The sequence below is a fragment of the Rhinatrema bivittatum genome, chromosome 4 (genome assembly GCF_901001135.1).
Source record: "Rhinatrema bivittatum chromosome 4, aRhiBiv1.1, whole genome shotgun sequence".
Lineage (NCBI taxonomy): Eukaryota > Metazoa > Chordata > Amphibia > Gymnophiona > Rhinatrematidae > Rhinatrema > Rhinatrema bivittatum.
Genome location: NC_042618.1, coordinates 281,715,263 through 281,736,303, shown reverse-complemented (window position 1 = coordinate 281,736,303; position 21,041 = coordinate 281,715,263).

The window sequence follows — 21,041 nt, the reverse complement described above, 5'->3', positions numbered from 1 at the left end:
TTACTGAAGAAGTATCAGGGTGGAGGTGGGCTTTACTGCACACCCACCTGACGGACCAGGCCCATACCGCGGCCAATATTTTAGCATGCATCAGACACATGCTGGAGGGCTGGCAACTACACCAGCAAGACAGGAAAAACGCAGGCAGGGTTCTTTGTTACAGACAAATGGTGCAAACGTGGTTAAGGCAATAACCGATGGTGGTTGGTTTAAAGAACATCCGATGTTTTGCAAAAACACTCTGCACCTGGTAGTGTAAGTCAGCTCTGGGCTTGGAGTCCAATGACAAAGAAAATGAATACCTGCATAAGTTTAATACAGAAGTGTCAGGATGAAGGAACATAGCAGCACACTTCCACAGAAGTGTGAAGGCGGGGGGCAGGTTCTCCGACAAAAGCAGACTGATTTGGATATGCCTCACAAGCGTCTCATTCAAGACATTGCCACCCGGTGGAATTCCACTTTATGATGCTGGAGAGGTTAATGGAGATGCAGACACCCATTCATGAACTTTCTGGTACAATCCCCTGGGCATCATGATTGGTTAGTCATGAGTCAGCTGGTAAAAAACCTGCAGCCCTTCAAGGATGTCACGGAGGAGTTGAGTTCCAGAAGTGCCACCTTGGCTGACATCATCCCTATAGTTAATTTCCTGGATGAACATCTGGAGGCCTTTAAACAGGAAGAGGGAATGACTGCTGAGGTGCTGCAGTGTCTGGATGTTTTGCAGCAGCAGGTGAAAGACAGATTAAGGCCTTTAACAGACGACCGCACATACGTGCTCTCCTCTGTCTGTGATCCCCGTGTGAAAGGTAAACACGCCCTACAATCCAATTGTCATTTGTGAAGGAGCTGCTGTTAGCAAAGGTCCGTGAACAGGAACGCCATAGGCGGAGGCAGATTAGGCTTGAAGCAGAGGTGGAAACAGCAGGCACGTCAGAGAGTTGTGCTGCTAGCCCAAGCAGGAGCAGCACTGTGTCAGCGACAGATAGTACCTCCTCCTCCACGTCAGAACGCCCAAGGCATGCTGCCCATAAAGATTCATCAGTTGTGCAACGGGCGAGAGAGAAAGCAGCTGGATTGAGTGACTCTGAGCCTGCCCAAGCTCAGGAGGAGACAGCAACACAGCTGTCAGTGACATGTATCTCTCAGAGCCGATAGAGAAAATGCAGACAGATCCGCTGGCATATTGGGCACACAAGTCCACTGTCTGGCCACACCTAGCCAAAGTGGCTCAGCGATATCTGTCATGTCCACCAACCAGTGTGCCCAGTGAACGTGTCTTTTCAATGACAGGGGATATCATGAGTCCTCACCTCTCAAGGCTGGCACCAGAGTTGATGGAAATGCTAGTGTTTTTGAAAGTAAACCTGCCTTTGCTTGGGTTTCCAAATTTTTCCTGTGAATGGCAAGATGAATACAAAGCAATTCAAAGCCTTGCAGCAGCTCCAATTACCTCCTATGCTCCAGATAATATAAGCACTGCAGCACATGTACCTGACATGAAACGCTGTGCCTGACTGTCAACTGTCCAGGGCCTTGTGTCCCTAGGTGGGATTGACCTCTGTCCTCGAGTGCTGTGCCTGTTCATCTAGGCCTTGTGGTTCCTTCAAGTGTTTGACCTCAATTGCTGTTGCCTGTTTCATCCAGGCCTGTGGCCTGGATGAACAGGCACAGTCGAGGACAGAGGTTTGATTGACCTCTGTCCTCGACTGCTTTGCCTGTCAGTCCGGGCCTTGTGCTCCTTCAAGTGTTTGACCTAGATTGCTGTGCCTGTTCATCCAGGACTTGTGTCCCTAGGTGAGATTGACCTCTGTCCTCGACTGCTTTGCCTGTCAGTCTGGGCCTTGTGTTCCTACAAGTGTTTGTCAGTCCAGGCCTTGTGTTCCTTCAAGTGTTTGACCTCGATTGTTGTGCCTGTTCATCCAGGCCTTGTGTCCCTAGGTGAGATTGACCTCTGTCCTCGACTGCTTTGCCTGTCAGTCCGGGCCTTGTGTTCCTACAAGTGTTTTACCTCGAGTGTTTTGCCTGTCAGTCTAGGCCTTGTGTTCCTTCAAGTGTTTGACCTCGATTGCTGTGCGTGTTCATCCAGGCCTTGTGTCCCTTAGTGGGATTGACCTCTGTCCTCGACTGCTTTGCCTGTCAGTTCGGGCCTTGTGTTCCTTCAAGTGTTTGACCTCAATTGATGTGCCGGTTATCCAGCCTTGTGTCCCTAGGTCGTATTGACCTCTGTCCTCGACTGCTTTGCCTGTCAGTCCGGGCCTTGGTGTCCTTCAAGTGTTTGAACTCGGAGTACTTGCCTGTCAGTCCGGGCCTTGTGTTCCTCTTCAAGTGTTTGACCCTCGATTGCTGTGCCTGTTCATCCAGGCCTTCTGTCCCTAGGTGGGATTGACCTCTGTCCTCAAGTGCTTTGCCTGTCAGTCCGGGCCTTGTGTTCCTACAAGTGTTTGACCTCGATTGCTGTGCCCTGTTTCATCCAGTCTTGTGTCCCTAGGTGGGATTGACCTCTGTCCTCGACTGCTTTGCCTGTCAGTCCAGGCCTTGTGTTCCTACAAGTGTTTGACTTCGATTGCTGTGCCTGTTCATCCAGGCCTTATGTCCCTACCAGGACTCAACCTCTAACGCTGTGCCTGTCTGTCGGTCCGGAACCCCCGCTGAACGACCTCCTGCAGTCGATCTCCTGCCGGCACCATTTTCCGTACGGAAAACGATTTGCGGCAGGAGATCGTTTTCCGGACCCCCGCTGGACCCCCAGGGACTTTTGACCAGCTTGGGGGGCCTCCTGACCCCCACAAGACTTGCCAAAAGTCCAGCGGGGGTCCGGAACAACCTCCTGCAGTCGAATCGTGTTGGTCTATGGCCGCCGCCATTTTGCGCTGCCATTTTGAAAAATGGCGCCGGCTGAAAACAACACGATTCAATTGCAGGAGGCCGTTCCGGACTGCTGCCGTTCCGGACCGCCGCTGGACCCCCAGGTAATTTAAGGCATTTGGGGGGGGTTCGGGAGGGTGGGGGATTTAATTTAAAGGGTCGGGGGTGGGTTTTAGGGGGTTTTAGTGTGCCGGTTTTCCTGCCCTCCCCCTTCCCCCGATTTACGATTTTTTGACGATAAATCGGGGGAATTGGTATTGTATCGTGGCCCTAATGATTTTTGACGATTTAAAATATATCGGACGATATTTTAGATCGTCAAAAAACGATTCACATCCCTAGTTAGGAGTGCTTTATTTGCTGATCGAAGATTTCTGTGTGGGACGTGTACCCGTAATGCTGTGTTTAGCCAGTCTGATTTCTCATCATGAATTAGTTTATGGATGGTACATAGGGTTTTGTATTTAATTCTGTGTTCAATCGGTAACCAATGTAGTTCCGCTAGGGTTTCGGTTATGTGGTCCCTCCTCCTTTTTCCGGTTAGTATTCTAGCTGCTGTGTTCTGAAGTATTTGAAGTGGTCTTAACATAGTATTTGGTAGTCCTAGCAGCAGGGCATTACAGTAATCCGTGCTGGAGAAAATTAGTGCCTGTAGAATTGTTCGGAAATCATTTTGAGTTAGTAGTGGTTTTAGTTTTCTGAGTACCATGAGTTTTGCGTATCCTTCCTTTACTTTTAGTGATATGTGCTGTTTTAGATTGATTTCAGGGTCCATTATTATTCCAAGGTTATGTACTTTTCCAGCTAGTTCAGTTCCAGCTAGAACAGTTGGGATGATGTTAGGTCTGCACTCTGACCAGACCCCTATCTCCACCCAGGCCACCCACAATATATCGAAGGCCATCCCACGCAGCTTCTGTAAATGCCACAGGTTGGTGTGTGTCTCTGCCATTATGACAACGATGTTGCTGGCCATAGCACCAGCCAATACCAAGATGGCATATCGGGGAACAGGTGGTACCTAGCCTCTGCGTAACACACCCTTCCTCTGCACCAACCGCTCTCAGGTTTGCCCCTCAACCATGATACCATGCCGATGTACTCATAGAGCCTTCATGTATTGTACCGTATAAGGGTGCACCCTTCTGGCAGCAGGCCACATGCCTGCTCCCGGAGATGTCCTCCACAAGGGGATATCAGGAAGCCAAACTAGCCATGAGCCCCTGGCATTCTAGGCTACAGTGTGGTAATACCTGCCACTTGGCCAAGCACATGTGCATCCTTAGCAATTGTGCTTCATGCAGCGCCACAGTTATGTGGTCCAGGAGCTCCATTAGCTGGATGTGCATACGTTAAACAGGCAGAAAGATACATGCTGTATTCTTGGACATGGCAACCTGTCCTTCATGAGGTGGAATGTGTCAGGGAAGCAAGCTGTGCCTAAGTGTGCCGACAAACAGCATTGCAGTGTTCAGTGTTGCACCTGGACTGTGAAGTACTACATACACAGGCCACAGAGTGGGCTGGACATGTAGGCAACACCTTACAGTATGTATGGCAAGAAGTAGAAGGCTCTGAGATTCCGAATGTCCACCTACAGTGGCAGACCATCTGTCAAGGATTGTGTCCTCCACGGCTGCACAAACCTACACCTAAAGGAGTACAGAAGTGTGGGACACACGGTGATACATATAGCTTCACACATTGGGACTATGGCAATGCGTGGCAGCCTATATGTGGACAAGACCCCTTTAGCTCGCTGCCCAACTATGTATTCCACAGGAGCTGCTGGACAGTGGTTATCCCAGTCAGTGCTAACTGAGCTGTGTGCATCAATAGAGGGAATATGGGCCAGATATGGCCCTACATGTCCCTCCAATTGAGATAGATGCACCTATATCGCTCCATTGGGAGGGTATGCGTCACATTCACATGATGTCCCTCAAGAAAGGCTTGCAGGTACAGGAGCTTCAAGACGGAGTATGTAGAAGAACAGGGGTGAGGTGGGTATATTATATGATGGTGTCACAGGTCATACAGTATGTGCAAACATTAATATTCTGCTGATACTGATGTGTGAGCAACATTCGTTACCTGTATCCTTTTGAACAGCACACCTGTAGGGAGGAAAGTCCACTGGGGTTCTGCAGCATGTAACTGTTTGTTGTTGTGTTAATAGTCATTAATGTATACCTAATATTTTACAACACTGACAGATACTTGTCAGTGGACTGTACTAGTTTTCCAAACAACATGCACTATCAACAATGTCAGTAAACATTGGAGAGTGGCTTGGATATCAGTGTCTGGCGATGTAATATTTGTGAAGAGACTGTAGGACTGTGTACTACACAGTGTTGCCCGTCAGACAGTGTTCACATGTTGGACGTGGCCAACATTATAAAGGGTGCATGCACACACCACAGCTGGGAGACGGCACCAGAGGGATGCGTGTCACAACGGATGGTGACCACATCTTGCAACCTTTGGCCTATTCTGCCCATCCAATTAATATACTGGTAGTTAACAGTGACTGCACACCAGCAGTCACCACTTCTGTGTGCACATGGACACCAGATAGACACACTTAAGGCCTGTTGAACATTCCTTACACAGGTTGCACCATGTAAATAGGCATGACACATTAGCATTAATATATTAAGCTCTCCTTATGACTAGCAAAAGCCTAGTAACCTGTCTACTGACAGTCTGTGCAACTGTGTTAATACATGGCATGCAGATTAGAGGTGTGAATCATGTGCCCTATCGTCTTAACGATCGAAATCGTCTGGCAGGAGAAGAAAATCGTGTTTGGCACGATTTTTTAGTTAAAAAATCGGTTTTTCCAATTAGTGCGCACTAACGGGAGTTAGTGCGCGCTAACAGGAAGTTAGCGCGCACGAACCATTGTTAGTGTGCACTAACAGAAAATGATACAATTTGACACTTTTCAGGTCAGTTAAGGTCAGTTTAGGAATGAATATGTATTCCTATTGGCTGCCCTCTTATTTATTCATGTTACCAAGGTTCCCACTGACAATATATGGGGGATGGGAAATGGAAACAGTTGGTAGCTTGACAAAAAAAGTAATGTGATCAGTCAATGTGACTAGAACTTGTGCCCTAACCCTGATACCAGGAGTGTTGTGATCTTCCTGCACACAGTGCCCTATCCCTGATACCAGGGGTGTTGTGATCTTCCTGCACTCAGTGCCATATCCCTATTAATGCCAGGAGTGTTGTGATCTTCCTGCATGCAGTGCCCTAACCCTGATACCAGGGGTGTTGTGATCTTCCTGCACAAAGTGCCCTATCCCTAATACCAGGAGTGTTGTGATCTTCCTGCACAAAGTGCCCTAACCCTGATACCAGGAGTGCTGTGATCTTCCTGCACAAAGTGCCCTATCCCTAATACCAGGAGTGTTGTGATCTTCCTGCACAAAGTGCCCTAACCCTGATACCAGGAGTGCTGTGATCTTCCTGCACACAGTGCCCTAACCCTGATACCAGGGGTGTTGTGATCTTCCTGCATGCAGTGTCCTATCCCTATTAATACCAGGAGTGTTGTGATCTTCCTGCACACAGTGCCCTAACCCTGATACCAGGGGTGTTGTGATCTGTTTACTCTGCAGGGTCCCCCTTAGCACCCTCCTAGTAAATGTACTAACTGTAAGGTATGTCAATGGCAGGTGCAGATTTTGCTATACTGAATCTCAGATAGGAGGCATTTAGGAAGCTCTGCATTGGTCCAACGTGTGATGCAGCATGCTAGATGTGGCGGGTGTAAACCAAGGGCACAAAAGGTGGCAGGTTAAACCGGATTAATTCCTGACATCATTATGCAGGGTATAGTGAATTATTAGATCAGCAGTTTAACCATACATTAGACGTTCCTAGGTAGTCATTATCTGCAAGTACTAGATAGCTAATTGCTCCCAAACGGTCTAAATCCGTGCTACATCACTCCAACATAAGGAGTATACTGCACACATATATGCAGGTAGAGGGTGTTATCTGTACTGGCAAAGCATGATTAGCTAGGAACAGAGAAACAGGAAGTGGCACCCCAATAACTCGGATACTGCAATACATAGATTACTGCTGGACAGTATACAATGTGTAGACAGGCATAGGGCTCAGGTGGTCCATGTTGAAAGAGTGCACTGAAAGGGGAGAGCCTGAGAGGCCCCCTAGCAGAGTGAAAGTCCGGGCCCCAGGCGGTCCATTTTGAAAGAGTGCACTGAAAGGGGAGTGCCTGAGGGGCCCCCTAGCAGAGTGAAAGTCTGGGCCCAAGGCGGTCCATGTTGAAAGAGTGCACTGAAAGGAGAGTGCCTGAGAGGCCTGCCAGCAGAGTAAAAGTCCGGGCCCCAGGTGGTCCATGTTGAAAGAATGCACTGAAAGGGGAGTGCCTGAGAGGCCCACCAGCAGAGTGAAAGTCCATGCAGCAGATAAGGTATCCCACAGTTCAGCATGTAGGCAGCAGGGGAACACATCAAGGGTGTGGCAACAGCAGTGAAGGCCCAGGACGAGGCAGCAGCGGCATGGCAACAGCAGTGAAGGCCCAGGTTGAGGCGGCAGCAGCATGGCAACAGCAGTGAAAGCCTAGGGCGAGACAGCAGTGGCATGGCAGCAGGAGGAGGCCCAGTACGAGACAGCAGCGGCATGACAGTAGGATGAGGCCCAGGACGAGACATCCCAAGTGGCATTTGGAGCCATGAGGCACAGAAGGCACCCCACAACCAGCATTAGCAGCCCTTGAGCACACAAGACATCCCACAGCACACAGCAGAGTGGCGCAGTGGATGAAGATGGCACACAGCAGAGTGGCGCAGCAGATGCAGATGGGCCAGCTGACCAGGAGGGTGGGAGGTGGCACCTCATCTGCTTTGGATGATGCATCCTCTTCCATCTCAATGGCACTGCAACTCTGCGTGAAGCAGGCAATGATGCTGTTGCTTTCATCTCAATGGCACTGCAACTCTGCGGGATGGACATCCCAGTGATGGTTCGGAGATTCTGACCTACACAGTTTCGGGTGTCTTGTCGTCCCCTCAGGGCCCTTTGCCACGTCTTGCTGGTCCTGTGAGAGGTGGCATCTTTTTGGGGGGACGTCCCCTGTGGCCTTGGGAACCTTGGGGTGTAGATGTTGTGGAGGATGACGTCTGCTGGTCTGGCATCTGCTGCAGGATTTGTAACATTATGGTGTTAAGTGTGCCAATCGCTGCAGTCATGCTGGTGGATGCCTGGGTGGATGTTGCCGTGTGGAGCTGGAAGTGGCGGGTTAGCTGTGTTACAGATCTCCTTAGGCCATGCAGTTCCATCTGCAATTGTTCTACCTGTGTGCCTGTGATAGGGTCCTGGGGCGGTAGGAAGGGTGGGGCTGTTGTAGCTGGTTGTGGTGCTGGTGGTGGGGCTTCTGGTGCTGGTGGATGTGGTATTGGTGCCACAGGTGCTGGTGCATGGTTGTATGGTGACATGACAGGGGTAGGCTGAATGGGAGGACTCATTTCCAATGTGAGTGGGCTGCTTGCATGCAGATTGGTGGGGGAGCCCTCCCACTCCAGACCACCAAGGGCAGCTGTCAGGTTGAGGGGGCTGCCTTCAGCTGCTGTTATGGGGCTCAACTCTTCCTCCTACTCTTCATCTGACCACTGCATCATGGCATCCATCTGGAAGGGCCTGGTGAACATAGGTGGCAGCCTTGTCCCAGGTGGATCACGGCTGGTGCCTGGGCCTTCCCAGCTGGCATCTGTACTCTGCTGCCTGGGACCAGAGTGCTCTGCAGAAGATGGGGACAAAAGGATAGATAGCATCAGTACCACAGCATTTTGTTGAATTACAGTAGCATGAAACAGGGACACATTTTCATTGACCAATATGTCAGGCTGATTATAAAGTAATGTTGTTTCTCTGTACCTAATGGCCTGTGAGTTGGGGGATGGGGGATGGTGGGGAAGTCCAAAACTGGGCTCTGGAGAGCACATGGGGGAAGTGAAAAAGTAAACAGTTCTATGCATTTCAGTAACACATCAAACTGCTAGTCTCTGGCTGTGGCCTGGGGGAGGGTCAAGACTGGTCAGGAGAGCACATGGGGGAAGTGAAAAAGTAAACAGTTCTATGCATTTCAGTAACACATCACACTGCTAATCTCTGACTGTGGCCTGGGGGATGGGGGATGGTGGGGAGGCCCAACAGGGCTCTGGAGAGCTCATGGGGGAAGTGAAAAAGTAAACAGTTCTATGCATTTCAGTAACACATCAAACAGCTAGTCTCTGGCTGTGGCCTGGGGGATAGGGGAGGGTCAAGACTGGTCAGGAGAGCACATGGGGGAAGTGAAAAAGTAAACAGTTCTATGCATTTCAGTAACACATCACACTGCTAATCTCTGGCTGGGGGATGGGGGATGGTGGGGAGGCCCAAAACTGGGCTCTGGAGAGTGCATGGGGGAAGTGAAAAAGTAAACATTTCTATGCATTTCAGTAACACATCACACTGCTAGTCTCTGGCTGTGGCCTGGGGGATGGGGGGAGGGTCAAGACTGGTCAGGAGAGCACATGGGGAACTTTAAACACAGAACAGTTCTAAGCATTGTGTATGAACCTTGAACAGGACAGCAAAGGACTTGGTGGGGGGGTACAGGCCAACTTACCATCTTTGAGGTGGGATATATCAAGAGGTGGATCCAACCCCTCAAACATGTCTGGTCCCAGCCGCTGCATTAGACGCCTCTCCATGTCAGTGAAGTGGATTGAGCAAGGGGCCGTTCCTCCCATCTCACGCAGGTACTCGTTCCTCTCTGCTATCTTGACCTTCAGCTGGGCCTTGATGTCCCTATAACGGTGGGCCACTTGCTCTCTGGTGCGAGGTATCCCACTATGATGCCTGATGTCCGCTGCAATGCTGGCCCATAACTGTGCCTTGGCTGCCTTGGAGGTCTTTACTGGCAGGTTGCCAAACAGATGGGCATAATGGTGGAGGACACCTTCAATGAGCCGATCGTTGTCCTCCTGGCTGAAACAGATAGCACGCTGCCTCACCCTTGCCTGGCTGCCTGATTGGGGTGCCATTTCCGGAGGGGTCTCCTCCCTACCCTCACTCTCCGACCCACCTGATTCCCCACTCCCTTCCTCCCCCCCCCCCCCCCCCCACCTGACTCTGCACTTCCAGCTCCCTTCCCCTCTGGCCTGGCTGCCTAGCCCTACCTCCTTCCACCATTCTTTCCTGCCTCACCCTTTCCCCCACCCCCACCCTCCTATCACTTCCCTCCTGTCTATCTCTCCCACTATTTATTTATTTATTTATTTTAAAACTTTTCTATACCGTCATTAAGTTAGATAACCGTCACAACGGTTTACAGCAAGGCACGATAATAAAAATGTGAGTGGTATAGATTACAAATTAATCATGTGCCATCATAGTGCGGTAACAATTAATTTCAATAAACTATGTGTGTAGATTAAGTTTGTCTGTTGGGAACATATTAAGCGGATTGAATTTAACAGTAATGTGCATTTGTAGCTTACAAGTAACCACTTCTAGTTCGGTGCGCCCTTATCAATCAACTGCTTTTTCCCTTCTCTTTATCTTTATAAAAAGCTTGTTTAAAAAGCGAGATTTTCAGGTTGGTTTTGAATATTTTGAAATTACTCTGCATCCTTATTTCGAGTGGCATGGTATTCCATAGCACGGGGCCAGCCAGTGATAGTGCTCTCTCCCTGACTTGCGTGAGGCGTGCTGTTTTGACAGAGGGGACAGTTAGTAGAGCCTTATTAGCAGATCTTAGGTTTCTTTGCGGGACATGTACACGCAGTGCAGTGTTAAGCCCTGTCCCTGCTCCTACTCCTCATACCCCTACCACTAGGTCCCTTTTCCTCCCTCCCCCTCTCCCTCCTCCTCCCTCTACTCTCAACTCCCCTCTTCTGTCCTCTCCTCCCACTCCTGTCACGTTCCATCCTCCAACACACTCCTCCTCACCACCACACTCCTCACCACCATCACCACCATCACCATACTCCTCCTCCTCCTCCCCCTCCTCCTCCTCCTCACCACCACACTCCTCCTCATCATCATCACCACACTCCTCCTCCTCACCACCACCACCACCACCACACTCCTCCTCCTCCACACCAACACCACCAACACACTCTTCCTCCTCCTCCACACAGATAAGGACAAAGAAGTAACAGACCAGCTTTCACTCCAACAGATATGACAAAAGACACAGGTTAAGGGAAACAGATGACAACATAGAAGATAGTGATTCCTCTTAAAGAATCCCTCGTCAAAACCCTCGAATATTGGGAATCTTGCAGATCAAAAATTAATGACCTACTCTCCAGCCTGAATCTCATTCTAAACGCCTCCAAAACTGAACTAATACTTATTGCTCCAGAAAACAACAACTACTCCAGCCACACATCAAACATCCCTCTATCTTCTCAAATCAGAGACCTAGGAGCCATAATTGACAATAAAATGAACCTGAAAGCTTTTGTAAACCGCACCACTAAGGACTGCTTTCACAAACTCCAAGTGTTGAAAAGGATAAAACCGCTATTCCATTTTCAGGACTTTAGAACCATACTACAAGCAATAATCTTCCCTAAATTAGATTACTGCAACGCCATCCTTCTGGGCCTTCCATCTTCATACACCAAACCCCTATAGATGGTAAAAAACACGGCTGCAAGAATTCTCACAAACTCCAAAAGAAGAGACCACATTTCACCCATCTTAAAAAATCTTCACTGGCTCCCCATTCACTTCAGAATCATTTACAAGTCCATCACCATCATATACAAGTCCATCCATCACCTTACATCTCTGGACCTTCAATATCCGTTTAGTCTACATGTCTCTCAAAGGCCAATCAGAGAAGCCCACAGATGATCCCTCCAGGTACCAAACACAAAATCTACCCGGCATACAACTTCAAGAGACCGGGCTCTCTCGACTGCCGGACCCTCACTCTGGAACTCCATCCCTACAAATCTACGCCAATTACCTTGCCTACCAACGTTCCGAAAAAGATTGAAGACTTGGTTATTTAAACAAGCCTTCCCAGACAACCCATAACCACCTCCATTTCCTCCCAAACAATGTAGCCACTTGGCACTGTAAATAATTATTAATTTATGTTAACCCTATACTGCTCTTTTCTCCTTCTCCCAGTTCTATTACCTTGTTTCATTGTAACTGCAACCCTGATGCACCAGTTATAGTTTTATTGTTCTATGCACCCCTTGTTCTAATGTAAACCGGCATGATGTGATCTGCTCATGAATGCCGGTATATAAAAAACCTAAATAAAATAAATAAATAAAATAAGAAAACTAGACACCACACTCAGTAATCAATATAATATCTCATTTCATTTCATTTCATTTAATAGAATTTATTAAACGCCCAACACAAAAAAGGTCTGGGCGATATACATAAAAACATACATAATAATGGAAAATAAAAAAACAGACATTACACTTATAAATATCAGGTTCCATGGGAACCATACCACATTATACCAAACAAACATGAGAAGGTTATCCCTATTCACTAAATACAATATCACGGTAAGACAGTCAGAGTGATTAAACAATTCACACTTCCATAGGTTCACATTAATATTATAGAACGGAGACATTATCCTTATAAAGTATTAAACACACGAGTCAACAAATAACTCTTAAATGCCATCTTAAATTTTTTAACATCTTCCAACCCCGGATTTCAAAAGGGAAGAGATTCCATTGGACTGGAGCCGCGACGGAAAAAGAAGTTTCTCTAGTATTAACAAGTCGTGCCTGTCTAACTGTAGGAATTTCTAATAAATTCAATTGTGATGATCTTAAAGATCTAGCAGGCTTATGAATACGTAGAAGAGCATTAAACCAGATGACTCAGAATCACTAAGGAATTTTACTTCCTGCTCATTCTGTTTCATTGTAAACCGGTTTGATATGCATTTTATGCAGGAAAATCGGTATAAAAAAACTTAAAATAAATAAATAAATAAATAATCACGTGATTTACACACTATCATGCCTAGCTTGAATATGATACGCTCGTGAACAGGCAGCCAGTTAAGTTTGGCTAAAACAGGCGAAATCCTATCGGAACGTTTAGAGGCAGAAACGGCTCTAGCAGCTGAATTCAGAAGTAATTGAATTGAATGAATTACAGTCTTGGGTAGACCAATGTGTAGGCCGTTACAATAATCAATGTGTGGAAATATTATAGCACGCACTACCATCAAAAAGTCAGAGTCATACAACAGATGTCGTAGGCCTATTAAAAGATGAAGTTTAAAAAAGCCTGATCTGATCAATGATCTGATTTGGGGTTTGAATGAAAGAGTGGAATCAAGCAAGATACCCAAACTCTTGATAGGATTAAGGAGAGAAAAAGTCAGACCATCTAATGTGATGGTGTTATGTAGAGGTGTGACCAAAGATCTATGAATTAGAAGCATGGTGGTCTTACTGGTGTTTAGTAACAGCTTATTTTGTTTAAGCCAACGATTGATAGTATTCATGCATAGTGACAAAAGATCAACCGTTGAGGACCAAGAATTCTGAACTTTTACATAGAACTGGATGTCATCTGCATAGATCTTAAATCCCTCAGAAATGATAGACAACAACTTAGCTATAGGGGCAAGATAGACGTTGAATAACATCGCTGAGAGAGCAGAGCCTTGTGGTACACCCGATCTCATATGTTGCGGAGAGGAACATGAGTTGTTAAAATTAAAGATTTGAGAGCGATCTGAAAGATAGCTCTCAAACCAGGCCAACACAGTTCCTGATATCCCGCATTCCCGCAGACGAAATAACAAGATTTGATGATCAATCGAGTCAAATGCAGCACTGATATCTAGCGAAACTAAAATGAACTGCTGTCCACTGTCTAAGTTTCGTTTAATGGAATCGACTAATGAGATCAAAAGCAATTCTGTACTAAGTCCTCTACGGAAACCGAATTGATGAGGGCTTAAGATTTCGTTCTTCTCCAAAAAATTGGTTAGTTGAACTAAAACAATGCCTTCAATTACCTTAGCTACAAGGGGAAGCGATGAGATCGGTCGATAATTTGCTAGAATACCAGGATCTAACGAAGATCTTTTAGAAGAGGTTTAACTATGGCAGACTTTAACCTTGTAGGTAAAATCCCAATACTCAGAGAATTATTTATCACCTTCACAACAGGAGCTTTAATAAGCTCAAAAATATCTTTAAAAGTTGACATGGAAATTTTCAGAAAGGGACACATAGTGTTGTTGAGTTTTCTAATAATATTTGAAACTTCAAATGAAGAAGTCAATTCAAATTCAGACCACAAGGGTAGATTATTTATAGGCACATCAAGATACCAAGAACCCACATTCTTAAAATGTAAAAGCAGGTTGTCTAATTTAGCTGAGAAGAAACCAGCAAACATATCAGCTGTAAGAGAGGACAAAACTCTCGTTTCTAATTTATTCTGAGAAGTTAACCTATGAACCAGAGAAAACAACATTTTCGGATTATTTCGTTTATTTTCTTTGAATAGTAAACCTTCTTTGCTACTAATGTGTCCTGCTGATACTTTTTCAATGATAACCGATAAACCACAGCAGTTTCATGAGAAGGATATTTAATCCATTTATGTTCGTTTTTCCGTAGTTGTTGGCGAGCTGACACTACTGCAGGAGTGTTCCAAGGATGGAACACTCTCCTATTGGCACGTGATATCGAAACAAGCTTCAAGGGGGCAACCCTATCAATACCAGAGCTCAAATAAGATACCCACTCCTCAAAATAACTGTTAAAATCACCATGTTCTTGCTGCTCTGGAAACGTAATAAGCAAATCCTTTAATTTACCCATATCAACAAAAGATCTTGTCTCAAAATCTCTTCTTAACTTGTCCTGACCAATGAACTTGGTTGATCCATCCACAGAAAAACTAATTAAAAAATGATCCAACCAGGGAACTGATTTCACAACCGGAACATCAGCTAACTGATAATTAGCACCATCATTGATGAAAACTAAGGCAAGGATATTACCTAAACGATGGGTGGGCGCAGTAATCACTTGAGACCATCCCAAAGAGGATAAGATATCTCTAAATAGCTGAATCTGTGGGTCAGCATCGACTAAATTAAAAGATAGATTAAAATCACCCAATAAAATCATCCTATTAAGACACACCGAAGATAAAAATAACTGTTCAAATAAAATCGAAAGATTAGAATACAAAGTCTTAGGAGGACAATAAACAAGACACAAAGACACATCCGAATTATAAACGAGTAATAATTCTTGATTCAAAGACCCACTAAGATTTTGAGACTTGAAATTAAGACTTTCTTTACAAATCATTAGTAAAACAAAACCGGGAGGGCATATCTGATTACAGATAACAAAATATGAGTCTAATAACCAACTTTCAGCTATACATAACACATCAGCATTCTCCTCAAGAATCAGATCATATAACACTTGAAATTTATTTCTAACAGACTGAGCATTAATTAGCAAAACTTTCAAATTCCCTCCAATTGCGAATTGTTTAGGACTTACATATGAAGTATCAACCCTCCGAAGGAAATACCGCAAACATTTATCTAAAGACGATTTCTTCTTAACTAACGGACCATATACACCATTCCCAGTAATTACTGGGATAGAATAAGAGCTAACAGTAAGAACATCAAGCGGCCCAGCAATGTCCTCATCAACACTCATCACGCACGAAGGAGCGCACAAAGGAGAAGCTCCTTTGTTGCGCTCCTTCGTCGGCACGACGCTCCGGCGCAATGCACCCTGGCGTCGCACGGAGGTTTAAATCCCTCCCCACAGATGACATCACTGGGGGAGCGTGGCTCCTGGCCCGAAAGGCTGGAAACGGGGCCGGCAGAGGCGGGAACATGGTGTTTAAACCTCTCGGCTCAAGTCTCTCTTTTTTGATGGGGCTAAACGGTGGCAATAGCCCAGATACATCTATAACTCCAACCACCTACCTCCATACAAAACTCCTTCCAAACCCTCAAAGGAAGAGGGGCAGGAAGTGACCTTTTATACATGTCACATTATCGCGGTACGCGGTATTGGTTACAATTTTTTTCCACTGACTGCGAAAGATTGCTCAGCGTGCTGTTTTCATTCCCAAAAGTGCAATTCAGCGCAATTCCGTGAAAACTTCGCAGAGCGTGAAAAATTTGCAGCTATGCGGAAAGTGCCACATTTGCATGGAACACCCCTTTTACTAACGCATGCCGTTCCCATGCGAAATTGGTAATTAAGGCCCATTGTGAAGTATGTTTTCTATTTTCAGCTGGTACCTCAAGAAACATATAGCGGTACTTGGTTTATTTTATTGAAAACTAAAAGACTGAAGATTGATGCAATCCGTACCGTTTTTGTTTCCGATAGTTACTGTGAGGTCTGGTGTGGTTGTATATATATTTTTAGTCTTGTCCTGGGAACATAGAAACATATTGCTGGCGATTTTGCTTATTATAATATTAACTACAAGATTGATTAATGATGCAATTGATACATAGGAATTTAATAAATTTCATATAAAAGTGTTGGTCGGTAGAGATATGTCCTTTACGTTCCAGTTTTTGCAGTTAATTTTACAACCCTCTGCTTATTTAATAAGAATGTGATCACATAACACACAATAAATATTACTTGCATGATATGATGTGATCGTGTAGAACACAAATGTTAAATAATACAACATATTAATGACCACACGTGTTCTTTTATATACTCATTGTCTTTTCATTTTTCAAGGAATGGCAGAAGTTCTGCTTTAGAAATATTCCAATGCTGTGAAGCCTGTTCTTGGATATAAAAAAGATTTTTCTACCATTTGATAACACAGGAGACTGTGTAACATTGATTCTCAAGGTAAAACAAACTTTTTTCTGTATATGTCTGTGAGCATATTTACACAATGTTTTTTTTTTATAAAAAAAAAAACTTTTAATAGATTTTGCAATTTTGTTTTTTTTAAATATTTTACCATATTATTAATTTTACAGGATGTTTGAATACCTTTTTGACATATGATATCAGGTAAATTTGTTTTGCTTGGGTTTTTTTAATTTTTATTAATTTTTTAAAAAAATTTTAACAGCTTCTTATTAATGTTTACTATTTTTATTTTCATTTTTATTAAATACTTGCTGAGCATTTACGTCAAGCCTAGTTCTTATATGTTGACTATATCACAGGTAATGTTGAAAAATTCTTCCCTGTTCTACATCTTATTTTTACATCTTTTATTATATATGATGCTATCTAATATGTTTGATTTCATTTATCAAAATACTTTGTGTTATCAAAACTAATTGGGTTTGTTATATCATTAATTCTAATTCACTAATTTTATTGTAGAGCCCCTGATGCAGCCATAAGGTGAAACTTTGGCCAAAGTCGGGCACTTTCAATATTGGATAATAACATCTTTCCAAGGCATTGGTCTAGCTTTTGCTTTTCCTCACCATGGAGCGATACAGAAGCCTTATGAAATTTTCCATTTTATTCACCATTCCTTTTCTAATAATTCCTAACATTCTGTTTGCTTTTTTGATTGCCGCAGCATGCTGAACCGACAGTTTCAAGTGTTATCCACTATGACGCCTAGATCTCTTTCTTGGTAGGTAGCACCTAATATGGAAGCTAACATTGTGTAACTATAGCATGGGTTATTTTTCCCTATATGCATCACCTTGCACTTAGCCACATTAAATTTCATCTGCTATTTCGATGCCAATTATCCAGTCTCACAACGTCTTCCTGCAATTTATCACAATCTGCTTGTGATTTAAGTACTCTGAGCAATTTGTATCATCTGCAAATTTGATTACCTCACTCATCGTATTTCTTTCCAGATCATTTATAAATATAGGGGCAGATTTTAAAATAGTACGCACGGTGAACTTTTGTTCGCGCAATCGGCACAAAAAAAAGTACGCCGGATTTTTAAAAGATACGCTCGTAGCCGCACGTATCTTTTAAAATCTGGGGTCGGCGTGTGCAAGGCTGCGCAAAATCAGCAACATGTGCGTGCCGAGCCGTGCAGCCTGCCTCCGTTCCCTTCGAGGCCGCTCCAAAATCGGAGCGACCTTGGAGGGAACTTTTTTTTTTGTCCCCCCCAGATTTCCCTCCCTTCCTCTATCTAACCCCACCCCCCAGCCATAACTAAGTCCCCCTCCCCTACCTTATTTTGTTGAGTTACGCTTCTGCCTCTGGCTCTGGCAGGCGTAACTCACGCGCGTTGCCAGCTCCCTGCCCCGGCACAGGCCACTGTGCCGGAGCACTCAGCCCCGTCCCCGGACCTCTGTCATGCCTCTGGCCCCTCCCATGGACCACAGCCACTCCCCCGGACATGCCCCTGAATGCTGCACCGCCCCCAACACGCCCCGACCACGCCCAAAGCAAAGCCCCGGGACTTACGCATGTCCCGGGGCTTTGCGCGCGCTGGCGGCCTATGCAAAATAGGTGTGCCAGTGCGCAAGTGCCCTGCGCGCGTACATCTGGCAGGATTTACGCGCAAAGGGCTTTTAAAATCTACTCCATATTGAAAAGTAAGGGTTCCAATACAGATCCCTGAGGCACTCCACTGCCAACTCCCTTCCACTGAGAAAATTGTCCATTTAATCCCTCTTTCTGTTTCCTGTCTTTTAGCCAATTTGTAATCCACAAAAGGACATCGCCACCTATCCCATTACTATTTACTTTTCCTAGAAGCCTCTCATGAGGAACGTTGTCAAATGCCTTCTGAAAATCCAAGTATACTACATCTACCAGTTCACCTTTATCCACATGTTTATTAACGCCTTCAAATAAGTGCCTCACAAAATCTTTACCACACTGACCCTTTTCAGTATCAAACAGGAGGCAATTAACTGCAGCATTGCTTTGTCTTTATACTTAATCAGTATACTGTAGTTTATACCAACAAATATGTTTTATTCTTCCAAATGGAGTGCTGATGGGATCTTATCCATTCATAGGTCAATATTCAAGGCATTTTGCCAGATAACTCACATGCTATCAATGTAAATACCAACTCTGAATATGGGGGCACTTATCCAGCTATATTTAATCAGAAAATTGTGAGGATGCTCGCAACACTGTGACTTATCCAACTATAATCTAGCCAGATAAAAAAGAGGCATTCTGGGGGTGTTCTTTGATGGGGGAAAGTTATTAGCCAATTTTAAGCTATACCCGGCTAAGGGGGTCATTTATCAAAATGCGATAAGGTGTTTTTGCATGCGTTAAGGGCTTATCGCATGTGAAAAGCCCCGTTAACACATGCGATAGGCCCTTAATGCATGCGATAGCACCATATCGTATGGTGTGATGCAAATTCAGAAAATAGGAGGAGTTAGGGGTGGAGAGTGGGCTGGGTTAACCTGTCTGTGAAGAGCTATTGCACAGCCATAATGCTGATTTTCATAACACCTCTTTCATTTGTGTTAGGCTGTGCAATAGCTGTGGTAAGGTTTGTGATGTCTCCTGTAAGGCCTATTTCAGGGGAATTGAAGGTGAAAGAGAGAGAGAGAGCCTGGCCATAATGTCATCCCCATAGTTAGGTATTTGTATCCCTATGGTAGGCCCACCTAGTAACTCGAGGTGGGGTTTAGGTATGAGTGTAGGGGGTTAGGGGCCATTTTGACATTCTACGTGACACGTACGAACAGAACAGTGGTCTCTTGTGAAGATCTGATGGCCTTCGGAGTGAGGAAACTCACTCCAAGATGAGATTTGGGCAATGTTCTCTCCACCTAGCTTGCTCACTCCAAGATGAGATTTGGGCAATGTTCTCTCCACCTAGCTTGATGTTACCCAGGTAGAGAGTCCATCAAGCTAGGTGGAGAGAACATTGCCCAAATCTCATCTTGGAGTGAGTTTCCTCACTCCGAGGATCATCAAACTTCACAAGAGAGCACTGTTCTGTTCGTACATCTGACATTATGGCCAGTCTCTCTCTCTCTCTCCCAAATTAGACAGATAAATTTAGGTCTGCCTCTGAGTATACCTAAAGTTATCTCACTGTGCATGGCCGGATATATTCAAAGGAATATAGTATTTATGTGACTTTAGTGTAAAAAAAATGCAGTACAGGTAACCCAAATCTCTGAACATTTACAAATATTTGAAAAATGGGCTCTACTGGGCTCACATCTCCATCCCTCAAGATCCCCAAGTAAATGCTTAAAAACCTCAGAATAGTAATGGCCATACTGAAAAATCAATGTATGTGGGTAATTTTCAAAGCCATTGGCATGTACCTACCTGGTTTTAAGTGCATAAATGACTATTCTAAAATTGATCTGGACTCGATATATTGAGAAGTATCACATAACCCAGTTTGGCACAGGGATTTGCATTTTTTTAAAATGAATGGTCTATCTGCAATGAATATACCATATTCATCTGATTCATTTGCCCCTGAAAATGTATGAATAAATCCCATGAATGAAACATATGTCATTTGTTTAATTTGTTTGTTTTCCCCATTGAATAGCATTGACTGCATTAAAACAATATGGGCCGGATTCTAAAAAGGTTACACGCAGAAATCTACCCCTATATTCTGAGGCTAGGCAGGTCATGTGGGAGTTTCCATAGCAACCAGCCCTTAAGCCTATGACTCGAGTGAGGTCAGAGGAGAACTGGGATCTGTTGTCAAGGAAACCAGACTGACAAAGCAAGGGCACATATCGGAGTGAAGCATTTTTCTAAATCAGCAAATCACTGAACTTTCCATTCTTTGTATTGCAACCCCTGACTGTTTCAGTTTGCAGTTGGATTCTATCTCTCATACCTGGTGGTTGGGTACATCCTGCTTTGCCTTTGGTCTTTGAATTCTGTATTTCTACAGTCTTTTGTATCAACAGTTTAAGAAGATTAGAAACATTCCATCTGTTCTAATCCTGTTAGCTTCTGTCACACTGTGTTAATTTTCACAAGTTTATATTTTTTTTTAACATCTCACAGCTGTCACTGCTACTGACTTAGAGGAAGGTTAGTCTTTTCAAATCCATCTGCCTGCCTGCCTATTGTCAGTGGATCGTTTTGCAGAGATTTATTCAATTTTAAACCTATTGCTAACCAGTGTAGTACCAGCATTGTTATTGGGTTGTGACACAGTATCCAACATAC